The following is an 8870-nucleotide window of genomic DNA, read 5'->3' on the forward strand; positions in this document are numbered from 1 at the left end:
ATGCAGGTGGGAGGAGAAAACAGAACCCTCACACAAGCTGTGCTGTGTTGCAATCAGCCTTCCGTTTGAAAAATAATCTTCTCTATAGCTTTAAAGTGGTAACTTTGTACCTGCAATGCTTCTTGTTTCAAACGGATTTTCTCTGGCTCCTCCTGAACACGTTCTGAGGAATCATCGACCTCTTCGATTTCTGAGGAGGAAGGACTCTCTACTGCCACAGTCACAGGAAATTCTGATGGACCTGAGTGTCTGAGGAAGAAGATACGAAATCACAGAGTTGTTACACTAAAGTGCAAAGAAAGAAGACAAGATTGTAAAATAGATAACACAAGCCAGATCCAAATATGCAAATATTAAAGGGCATTTAACAAAAGTGATCTGCGGTATCATTATTTATAAATGTCTCTCACTGCTCCTTAGTCTAAAACAGGCAATGACTAAGTAAAATTACAGGAACTTATTTTTGCTATGTTACTGTACAGACCTCTGTTGTACGTGGTTAGGATTAGTAATGGGAATTTCCCATATTATTTTATTAAGTTGCACTGCTGGCGGGAATGTGAATTGGTACAGCCACTATGGAGAACGGTATGGAGGTTCCTTAAAAAACTACAAATAGAACTACCATACGACCCAGCAATCCCACTACTGGGCATATACCCTGAGAAAACCATAATTCAAAAAGAGACATGTACCAAAATGTTCATTGCAGCTCTATTCACAATAGCCCGGAGATGGAAACAACCTAAGTGTCCATCATCGGATGAATGGATAAAGAAGATGTGGCACATATATACAGTGGAATATTACTCAGCCATAAAAAGAAACGAAACTGAGCTATTTGTAATGAGGTGGATAGACCTAGAGTCTGTCATACAGAGTGAAGTAAGTCAGAAAGAGAAAGACAAATACCGTATGCTAACACATATATAAGGAATTTAAGAAAAAAAAATGTCATGAAGAACCTAGGGGTAAAACAGGAATAAAGACACAGACCTACTTGAGAATGGACTTGAGGATATGGGGAGGGCGAAGGGTAAGCTGTGACAAAGCGAAAGAGAGGCATGGACATGTATACACTACCAAACGTAAGGTAGATAGCTAGTGGGAAGCAGCCGCAGAGCACGGGGAGATCAGCTCGGTGCTTTGTGACCGCCTGGAGGGGTGGGATAGGGAGGGTGGGAGGGAGGGAGACGCAAGAGGGAAGGGATGTGGGAACAGATGTATATGTATGACTGATTCACTTTGTTATAAAGCAGAAACTAATTAAAAAAATAAATAAAAATAAAATAAAATAAGGCAAAAAAAAAACAGTCTGGAAGAAAATGTAGTTTTTCAGAGGAAAATACATCAGTAAAGGGACTGATGAATAATCAGGAAGTCAACATATCTAAGCTGTGAATAACAGACATTAGAATTTTAAAAGATAAATCACATACACACACACAACTAAAACTGACCCATCAAAAATTTCATCTTCTCACCACCCTTAAGCCAAAACCAGGGCAACAATTCTCCCAGCAAGCTTCACTGCCACTGCAGTGTTGTTCAATAGGACGTTTCCAAACATTTAAAACTGACCTGGCCACAACCCCATAAAAGTCTACACATCATAAAGAGCTGTGCTGGGATTATATAACCACGCAGAAGACAAGTCACTAGGACATCATGTTGACAACAAGCAGCAACCCCTGCAGCCTAGGAAAACCCTAACAGGAGAACGAGGTGCACACCCCTCTCTCCAGGAACGCAAGGCCAGGACTGACACCCAAGATGCTCTTCCCTCAACCTCAGCAGTGGTGCCATTCACAGAGCAACTATGCAGTCTCCCAAGACCACTGGGAAGGAGAATCTGATACTGACAGTATTCGCTTGCCACGAGGCCATAAGCGAGGGAATGTGTGTGGCCTTGGTGAGAGAGCAGAGGTTTGGGAGATGTTGCTTTATATTGGCTTTCAGATCAGGAATTTGTACATACAGCCCTCAAACAACGTTTCTTGAAAACATGCGAATATTCTTGAGTATGACAGCTCCATGTGAGGGGTCAGAAATGGCAGTCAAGTTCGTCTCACTGGGTAACAGCTGATTTGCGGACTGGAAAACAGGATTCCTTGTTTACAGACATCACCACAAGGCTGCCCGTTGTGTGCCAAATCCACACAACTACACAGTTGCATTGGGAGAGCGACCAAACATGTTTTACATGGATTTATTTCAGAGAGGGAAATGCTTCATGTAAGGCTCTGTCAGTTTAAAAAGCAAGAAGAATGACCATCCACCTTTCCCAATTCAAGCCCTATATATCATAAATATGATAGCTACACACCACCAACTGATTACATACATCATGAGCTTTGATGAATGGAAAGCCCCTAAAAAGATATCAACAAGACGAAGTTAGATCTTCATGTAAATACATCACCAGTTAAACCCAGTTAATACAACTATTTAGTATTATGTACAGTATCCATACTGTAGAATTGTGTATAAAAATAAATAAGCTCAAAAGAAGGACCTGGAAAGCTCTGCTATGGAGAAAACTGAACAGCATTAAGCCGACTGGCTTGGTAATAACTCTCTGAACGGCTGAGAGCCCCCTTCAGTTCCTATGTTCAGGATGGTTGAGATTTCAGTCTCACTTCTTTAAATGGTGATATTAATTGTTCTCTAATTTACCACTCTGTGTAACGAGGATGGACCTGAGATTAAGTGTCTCAGGAAGAAGATAGGAAACCACAGAGTTGTTAAACTCAAGTGCAAACATTGGGGATTCAACACTATAGTTTAGGCAACAGCAATTCACATCACCATTTGGTCATATTCTTTCTACAAAACAAAAGCTGCACTCACATGTATGAAAAGACAAAAATTAACTGCCATCTGTATCAATATGTTAATGTGCTTCAATCACATATGTTTTCATGAAAGTTTAAACATCAAATCACCTTTAAGATCTTGACCATGTGATCTGTTCCCTGCCATGTCAGATTATACCCTGTGAAGTTTACTGTCTTAACAGTGATAGAGTTCTTTATACCTTGACAAGTAACTAAAAGGAAAAAAAAAAAAACACACACACACACACAATAAGATGAAGAGCCTATACCTTTGTCAATCTTGACTTATTTGCTTTTCTTGAGTCAATTGGAGGTTTATAGCCACATTCTTAAAATCATTAACTACAATCTTCCCAAACAGGTAATTGATGAACTGATGCATCCTAAAACTCATCAGTAACAAAGTGTTATTCCAGTTTACAGCAACAGTTTAATTCTATTTAGGTACGAAAACTGAATACACTGAATACTGCAAACTTTATTCCCAACCACTCAGTAAAGTACTACATACTTTTGAGACAAAGGAAAAAGAAAGAAAAACCTAAAAAGCATAAGACTCCTCCGATTTTCATTTCCAATGATACATGCCAATCTTGATGATCAATCAGCGATTTAAATGTCAACTATAAACCTAGTATTTTATGAGCTGCTATGCAGTATACTAGAGCAATAGAAGAGAGAGGACCTCAAACTCTCTGTTCCCTCAGATTGAAAGGCAGGCTTCCTGACCCCTCCAGACCACTACTGGACACAGGGAAGGCACACTAACCTTTCAGGACCCTAATCAAGAGTCACCTGCTTTGTGATTACTTCCATGACACACCCTCACCAACACCACTGAGTTTGCTGCTCCTGTGGGACGTTACATCTATCTCTTATTTTAACACATACCACAGTGCCTCATAATTATGATTGCAGATAGATGTTCTAACAATTGAAAGAGAATGATGACTTTTTTGCTCTTCATCTTGCTATTTCCCTTCCCATAATACTTCTTGAAGAGAAACCATAAAAATATAAACAAACAGAGAAAACAGAAAATATACAAAACATGTAGTTTGTGGCTTAACACAAACTTAAGTAAGATTAATTCTGACAGTATCCAGCATGACAAACTTCCATGGTACAAATGAGAATGGACCAAGGTTTGAGCAGGTACAGGAGACAATCCAGGCATGAACACTACCAACAAAAGGTAGACAGGAAAAGGTAGACAGACATGGTGTGTAGGAAATCACGAGACCAGTCTGATGGGAAGACACTTAAACAAGACTGAAACCCACTTTCTAAACCTCCATCCCCAACTGGACAATTCACAAGACACAGGTGCACCAAAGAAGCCAATTATTCAATCCCTTTAATGGGGAGGAACAGTTTAAACTTTTACTGGTTTAGTTAGCCCCAAAAGCAACTATCAAATGTTGGCAGGACACAATGAAGGCTCACGTTTGTTAACATAGTGAAGTCTCTCTCTCACACAACTAGCCCACTTAGCTCCATGTTCCTTAGCGCACCCGACGCACTTACACAGCATTTATGAGCTTTACACAACTGAAAGGTCACATCTTTATTTCTTATCGCAGGAACACGACTTCTGTAAACTCTTTTTCTGTCACAACCTAAAGCAAAATTATTGTAAAATGAGTGATTTAAACCATACATTTTATCATCATTAAAAAGTATCTAAATAAAAACAAAAGCATCTGCTCTGGGCTAAGGATTAGAAACGACTCCTGCCCTTAAAGCCTTCATTAAGGAGGAAGATGTATAAACTCAAAATTTCAATCACATGAGATAAATAAACGTAACCTTTATGCACAGAGCTTCCTATGGAGGCAAAAAGTTATATCTAAGTGACGGCTTCATGATAACCCTGAAGTACAGTCTGGAAAGATGAGGCTATGCAGAGGTGGAGTAGGAGGTGCATTAGCTGCAGAGGGAACATGTGTGAAAAGACACTCAAGCCTGACTCCTGCTGGGCACTGTAAATGCTGCAGGTGGGGATGACTAAAGGCCAGGGGTCCAAGTGTGAGAAGAGACAGAAATGAAAATAGAGATGTTGGTCCAAGCAAGCCTGGGAGAGAGCATGGCTTGTATCCCACAGGTGGTGAGACCTGGGGCTACCACTAGCTGAGTAAGAAAAAGGCTCTCTGCTGATTAGAAAAAGGCTCCCCGCTGCTGAAGGACCGACTAGATAAAGGGAGTGATCACAAAAAGCTCCCCTTCCTCAGGGCAAAGAGCCCTATAAGGCTTGGCCGAGCACAGTTCATACTACTCGCCTCCGTGCAGAGCACATGCTGGGCGGCTAGTATGCACTAACTCTGTGTGGGAAAGCCATTAGCAGCATTATTTTAAGCACATCTTTTTCTGTTAGAAGATCACTTAACCCGAGGAGGCAGATGAACTTAGAGGAACTGAACCCAGGGGCCGTGAAACCACCCAGGAGTTTCTGCCACAGCCTGGGCAAAATGTAATATGGATGAAGAAGCAAATTTAGGAGGAGGCCAAAATTTACAAGCTAGACCCACTGGATGCAAGACATAAAGAAAGTTCAGTGAAGGAACTCTGAAGAGAATGGGCTCTACAATAAATTTTTCTTACATTCAATGTCAAATATCAGGCAAAATTAAGTACAGTGGCCTTTAAGGTCCCTTCCAGCTCTAATTTCTTTTGATTTCTAACTTATTACTCTGGTTAAGTCAAGTCCCTTCAGAGGTACAGAACAGTTCTTATACCTGAATGGGACGCAAAGAATAATCTGACTTCTCTTCACCAGGGGAGGAGTTGAACTATCCTTGCAGAAGAGATAACAGATGGTGTGAACCCCAGATCCTAGAAAAGGGCCAGGCACACGATAAGTATTCAGCTTTTCAAAATCAAATGAACAATCATTTCCTGTCCTAGATCTTTACACCCTTCCTCTGCTGGCTACTTTCTCACAGCTTATAAACATCCTCAAATACACCCACTTAAAAATCTCTCAGACCTATGATTCTTTGGATCTTCTTGTGGATAACCTAAGTCTCTACCATGCCTTCAAACACCTGTCCTCCCAAAAAGCCCAGATCTGTACCTTGGGTCCAGACCCATCTACCAGGCCCCTCTAAAGCACTGAAGATGAAGTAAGATCCTCTCGCCACCCCCAATCCCTTCCTACTGGGCTCTGTATCTCTCAAAAAGATGCAGCTGTAAACTGTCACCCACGCTTGCTGCCCTCCCTTTTCTAACTGGTCACCAGGCCCTACCCATTCTCTCTCAGATCTGCAAAACCCAGTCCCACCTTTCATAACTTCAGTGGGACCCTCAGATTACAATTCACCCTGCACCAGATCAACTGCCTCCCAACATGGAGGTCCGAGTGAGCCTCTAAACCACAAGTTCATCTCACTGTTCTTTGGTGTTTCCCACAGCCTTCAGGATAAACATCCAAACTTCTGACAGGACAAACAAGGCCCCCTTCTCTTGGGCCCCACTAAGTTTCCAGTATCAACTCTCATTTCTTTCCCAAACCCTGAGTTCCAGTCCTGTACAGTAGTTTTGCCATATTTTCTTATATTTCTCAAACTTCAACACACACTGCTCTCTCCTGCCACCCCAGGAGCTTCTACATATCCTTAGAAAGGATGGCACCTCCTCCAAGAATCCTACCCTGAACTTCCCCTTCCAAGATTCTGTGCTCTGCAAAGGGGAAAGGTGGGAGGGGGAGGGATACATTAGGACTTTGGCGTTAACATAGACACACGACTCTATATCAAATAGATCATCAACAAGGACCTACTGCAGAGCACAGGGAACTCTACTCCATAGCCTGGAACAAACTGTGCGGGAAAAGAATCTGAAAAGGAATGGATATATGTATAATGGAATCACTTTACTGTACACCCGAAACTAACACAATATTGTAAATCAACTATCCTCCAATATAAAATAAAAATTAAAGAAAAAAGATATTCTGTGCTCTATAGCACCAGAACTCACTTCTTCCAGAGCACTGACTACTGTGCTTGTGTTTACCTACCGCCCAGTAGAAGGGAAGATTACCTAGGGCAGAAGCATCGTCTCCAGCAGCCCTTGGTTCTGACAACTCATTCAAGTGCCAGGCTACTTTACACACATAACCTGCTTAATTAATTCTAAGAACCCACAGAAAGAGTGGTTTTTAATGTCATTTTACAAGTGTGGGGATTGTAGTGCAAAAGTAACCTGCCCAGGCCACAGACAGCATAAGCCCTGGAATTCAAACCCTAGGCTGCCTTCACACCAGTGCCCTTTCCACTATATGATACGAGTACTGAAAAACAGATTTTTTTTCCCTGAGCCTTGTTTTAATGGAAAGGAAATGAAGCTGGGATATATCCATTTCCTAATCGCTTTGGTGTGTACCAGGCAAAGTCATTCAACAGACCAGGTAACATCTGTGCAACAATTAACGATGCTCCAAACTGTGCTAAGTGTTCTACTTTGTAGAGTCTAGAAGCATTAACACAGTGCATCCTTGTAACCACCACAGAGATGGGGTCCTGTTAAGCCCACGCTACAGATGAGAACACTGAGACCTTGAAGCCTTAAGGCACTCGGCCGGGGTCACCGAGCTGGCAGGAGTCCTAGGCCGCACGCCCCGTCTAGTGCACGCACACCCGGTCACTGGGCACTGGTTCTAGTGCCCACCCTCCACCTTGCACCATTTAAAACCCCGCTTCTCAGCGCCCACACGAGGGGCCCTGGAAGCGGGAAGTACAAACCTGTCTCGACAAGCCGTGGCTGGAAGAAGCTCTGGATACAGATCAGGGGCAGCGGGTGCTCAGGAGCGGCGCCCAGTGCACCCCGCGGAGGCGGTCGGCCTTAAGTCCAGCAGGCCCTCCTGTAGGGAAGCGCGCACGGAGGGCAGAGGCACCGAGTCCTGCAGCGCGCACAGGTCCTCAGAGCGCGGAAAGATATCGGCCACGCTGTCCCGGCGCAGCTTCACCAAGGGATCATGGCCCGAGCGCGGCCTCGGGGACGCTGGCTGCGGACACGATGCCCACACCCGCCTGGGGGCCCCGGCTCGCCTCCCGGCCCCTCGGGCGCCCACCGCCCGGCGGCTGCGGCCCCGCAGCGTGCGCAGGACCGGCGTCGCAGCCAGAAGACATAGGGCCACGGGCCCCAGCTACGCCAAACCCCCCCCCATGCCGCGCTCCAGACACCCCGCAGGGCCTGGTGTTGGCGCACGCATCTACGCCCTCCACGCCGCGGGGCTGCCGTTTAAGTCAGCGGGCGGGACCGTGGGGGCGGGGCTCGAGGACGTCAGCACGCTCGCCGTGCGTCGCGTCCGCATGCAGCCTGTCTCCCATGGTGACGCGGCCTGAAGAGCAGGGGCTTGAGCTCTGAGACTAAGGCAGCGCGAAACGTTGGAGGTGTGGAGACTTTGGGGTTTCCAAAAAGCGTTTGCTGACTCATCCAAACAAAAGTGAGACCTGGTTGTATCAACGCGTTTGAAAAGTAAACTCCCGTAAGTGTCTGTGCTCCCCCCGCCCAGGAGAGAGCGTGTATTCCGTGAGGGACACACGAAAGGCTGAGTGAACGTCTGCCTGTGGTCCCTTACCTGGTGCACGGGTGTGTGAATTTATGCGGAGAGCTCTTAATTTCTGTCGTTTCTGCTAACTTGACACGGTAGTTGGCAAATGGTGACGTGTTCCATGCATTCAGGACATGATCGTGGTTACTAATAATCACTTTGTTTTGTACTGACAACTCCACAGAGAATTTACTACTGAATATCCACTTTACAGAAGAGAAAGTGAGGCGTAGGAAGTGAAGTGACCGAGTAAGAGTAAGGACTCAGACAACTGGTGTTAGTAAATGAACCCTGCAAGGAGGCCGTTAGCCTGCGGTGGCTCTAGTGATGTGGCCGCCTACGTAAAGCAACCGAAATCTAAGCCTGTCAATGCCTCAGGGTGACGCACACCGCTGAGGACAACCAGTCACAAACCACCAACTAGGCTTTAAAGCGATAGCAAGTCAGTCACTTCCTTGCTTTGCTTCTGCCCTTTGAAA

At 44.7% G+C, this 8870-nt stretch overlaps 1 long non-coding RNA gene across 2 annotated transcripts; it reads right to left on the bottom strand.

The window, feature by feature from the left end:
* Nucleotides 1-201: 201 nt before the first annotated feature.
* LOC309808567 lies at nucleotides 202-7982 on the bottom strand. Of its 2 annotated transcripts, none has more exons than XR_014294758.1 (3): nucleotides 7580-7982; nucleotides 4365-4456; nucleotides 202-249 (listed from the first exon to the last, which is right to left on the bottom strand). It is a non-coding gene; the product is annotated as an uncharacterized lncRNA (long non-coding RNA). The 2 variants fall into 2 exon arrangements; XR_014294759.1 differs by lacking the exon at nucleotides 202-249 and adding an exon at nucleotides 2603-3049.
* Nucleotides 7983-8870: the final 888 nt, after the last annotated feature.

This window comes from Mesoplodon mirus (assembly GCF_964341445.2).
Source record: "Mesoplodon mirus genome assembly, chromosome: 7".
Classification (NCBI taxonomy): Eukaryota; Metazoa; Chordata; class Mammalia; order Artiodactyla; family Ziphiidae; genus Mesoplodon; species Mesoplodon mirus.